The sequence below is a fragment of the Phyllostomus discolor genome, chromosome 2, assembly GCF_004126475.2.
Source record: "Phyllostomus discolor isolate MPI-MPIP mPhyDis1 chromosome 2, mPhyDis1.pri.v3, whole genome shotgun sequence".
Classification (NCBI taxonomy): domain Eukaryota; kingdom Metazoa; phylum Chordata; class Mammalia; order Chiroptera; family Phyllostomidae; genus Phyllostomus; species Phyllostomus discolor.
The window spans coordinates 89,239,135-89,243,072 of NC_040904.2; positions in this window are offsets into that span (position 1 = coordinate 89,239,135).

Genomic DNA, 3,938 nt, shown 5'->3' on the forward strand with positions numbered 1-3,938 from the left:
GGGTTCTGTGCATCTCCAGAGAAGAACCTGTCCATTTGGGGAAGGAAATGCATGCAAATAAAAAGCCCTGAAATTTAAATTCCATTACCTGTACATAAATGTACCTGCTTCTCACTAAAAGTTTTGTCCCTGTCTTCATGTAACCTACTAGTTAGGGCCAATAAACTCTAATGCTTGCTGTCCTTCTGACTTTGTAGTAATGTCCACCTAGGGTCCTGCCAGCTCCAGAGGTAAGAGCACCAGTGCTATAACCAGGTGTGGACTGCTCTGGAAGAGGCCAAAGTCTTGGTCATGGCCTCATTTGCCCTTCCCTAACTTAATGGTAACATCCCAACCCCCAAGATATCGATTCTATACACTTTTCTTATCCCAGAACCTCCTTATATACTTTTGGCCTTCACAAGAAAATGAAGTGTTCACTAGCCTTCTCTGGCAAATACCAAGTCTGACACATCTTGGCAGTTAGTTCTTGGAGGGCCCATGAGGAACTTCTTTTTCTGAAGCCCAGTAAAGCTGCAATGAATAATTGTGGTTTTCTTAACTCTCATTTTCTCATCATCCAGACTTTGTCTCTGCTGGCTGATACCCTCTACCGAAAGCCCTTGCCTTGTGGTCCTGGCCTGGCCTCAGCAGTTTTCTCTTTGACTTTTTGGGCTAGAATTATTAACAAGAGAGACTTTTACTGGGTAGGGGCATTATTCAAATCCTGTCTGGTTAAACTTAAAGCAGAAGGTTTTGTTTAGAGTGCTTTCAGCCTACCTGTGGTCCAATACCAACCTACATTTCTAGAATCTGAAGAGCATATGGCTAGTGCTTCCTGTTCCTTAGACTTGAACCTCAGCATCCAGATGTCATATGGGTAACTTTTGATAAAAAGTTTTCACCCAACACTAAAATGAGGAATGGCTAATATGGTTACTCATTGGCCATCATGCAGAAAATTTTCCTACTATTAACAAATGGTCTACACACATTTGCAACAGTGATTAGAATGAGGCTTTAGAACCAGACAGCTTGGATTTGAATTTCTGGACCCACTGAAATTTGGGAAAATTCTATACCTGTTTCTTCATGTATAGCATGGGAAAATAATTCTTCCTACCTCACATCTTGTTGGAATCAAACCATCTTATCAGATTAGTTATTATATGTAAAAGCACTTAGAATGCCTGCTACAAAGCAAGTGCTTAATAAATGTGAGCCATTGTTATTAGGTTCATCTAGGCTTCCCCAAAACTCTTTGATGCTGGCTATTAGAGGGTGCTCAGCAACCTCCTAATTCTGAATTGCTCCACTTTTATGTGATTCTATGAGGTCTCCTCTCCTGTGCCTTATCTACAGGCCTTCTCTCAGGCTTCAGTTCTTTTTTGGCTTCCCCAAGGAAGATGGAAAAACTCATGCTCATCATCTACTTACTCTACTTCTGCATCTTTTTGACATAATTTCTGCATCCTTCTTCACATCTTCCCTTTTTCCTTTTTATGACTTACTAGTATATAATTTATGCTATAAAATTCTTATTTCTCAAGGGAACATGTATGCTGTGATCAAGGAAAATATTTTGTACAAGGATGTTGGCTGAGTGAAGCACAAAGATCAATATTGTAAGAAATTTTCTTTCTATTCTTAAGCATCAGGCAGTAAGTTTTTCATTTTCTTTGACTTTCCAATTCTGAATCCCATCCCTTCTCACCCTCTCAAGAATTTTTCCCCTCCAGTTCTCCCTTCTTTCTCCTGATCAATCAACCTCTCCTCCCTGCTGGATCATTCCTCTAATCAAAGACATGCTATTATCATTCAACCATAAAAACAAAACCAAATACAACACCCCTTCATCCAATAATCTTCTCCAATAATTGCACCAACATTATTTTCTCCTTCACAGCAAAACAGATTATAAAAACTTTCTACATACATTATTTCTACCTTTTCACCTATTATTACCTTCTCAATCTATGTTAGTCTCAATAATAACCTCAAACTCTTTCATGCCAAAGTCACCAGTAACTTCCACTTCTCTAACATCATCTTACTTGACCACTCAGAAGAACTGACAACACTGTATATTATCTCATTCTTGAATTACTCTCCTCTTAGCTTCCTTGACATTAGCTTACTATGGTCTGGCCACTCCATTTCAATCCTCTTTGCTCCTCATCTAAATGTTAGAAATTCACCTGGATCTCTTCTCTTCTTTCAACACATTATCTTTATGATCTCATTTAAAAAAAAGTATTGCCCTGGCTCATGTGAGTCAGTGGATTGAATGCTGGCCTGTGAACCAAAGGGTCACCAGTTCAATTTCCATTCAGGGCACATTCTTGGGTTGCACACCAGGTCCCTGACACAAAGCACATGAGAAGCAATCACACATTGATGTGTCTCTTTCCCCCTCCCTTCCCCTCCATAAAACAAACAAACAAACAAACAAAATCTTTTTTTAAAGTATTGACATAGCTTTTAAAACAATCTATATGGTGACAGCTCCCAAATTTAGTAACTATTCCACACTCTAAGCCTCCACAGTTGTATATCCAACTACCTACTTGATATCTCTCATCAGTTTTACATGCATCTCAACATATAAAACTAAAACACCAGATTTTTTCCCCAGGGCTTGGTAATCAAATGAGAAAACTAAACTGATTTCCAGTCAAGATTGTTGGGAACCGCCCTGACTGGTATCAGAAGCTGAAACCCCCACCTAGGCTAAGGCTAAGGGAACGCCCTTGGAACCATAAGCCAGCAAGGAGACAAAAGCTTATCTCCCTGGCAGGAATGCTGCTTTATTCATAACTGAACCCCAGAAAGCTTGGTCGGTTAGCCAAAGACGGGTTAGATTCCCCACGGGGGGAACTACCTAAGGCAGGCACGATCACTTTGGGAGGCCCCCCAAAAGAAGGATTTGGGGGGCTGCAGCAAAAGGGGGTGATGGACCCTCGTTCCTCGGCTTTGACATAGCCTGAGTTCTCATCGTCTGGGAGAAAATCTCCTTATTGCCTTAGTTCCCTTGCTACACCTAAGCCTGAAACAATGACAGGGTGGTGCAGCTCTGTGCTGAAAAGGGCAGATTCCCCAGGTGATCAGGCCTAAGAAAGAACACGTAAATTACTGTGAAACCTTCTTTGTTTAGAATGCTCTCAGTTGAATGAGAGGGGTCCAAGGAGGAAGTTAGTTTGTTCCTCAAAGTCTTACAGCTCTTTGACCCCGACTCAATAGACCAGCAGAGTTCCTTGTTTTCTATAGTTCCTTACTTCCCCCTGATAAGTACTGTACTTTACCTGAATTATTATGCAAAATGAGCCCAATAAAAGCAAGTATGGACGGTAAATCAGGGCGCTCCCCACTAGGGGGGGTGGCCATTTCGTCCCTACCACCCCACAGAAACTAGCTTGTCTCTGTGCATGTGTTTTTTCTCGCGTGTTTTTTGGCGAGCCATCCGCAGCGTTCTGTGGTCACTGCTGGCCGGTGACCCACGCGCAACACAAGATGATGTTGTAGGCAGACATGGCTCACCTCTTCACACAACCACATCAAAATTACAACTAAAATAATAGAACAATCATCACTTAGAACTGTCAGAAATTGAGTTGAGAGGAAGTCTGACAACTACGGAATGAAAGAAACCACGTCCATCCAGACTGGTAGGAGGGACGCAGATACACAATGGGCTGCCCACACACCCAGGTGTTGTGAATAAAAATTAGGAGGGATAGTTCAGGAGGGAGGAGTCCCAGACCCACTCAAGGCCTCCCAGCCCAGGGTTCCAGTGCCAGGAAGATAAGTCCCCACAATTTCTGGTTGCAAAAACCAGTGGGGATTAAGTTGGGGGAAGAAACTGCTGGAGCCCCAAGCAGTTCTTCTTGAACCCACACAGACTTATTTACTCAGATTCCCTACGTCTGAGCTCCAGCACTGGGATAGGAACTTAAGACACT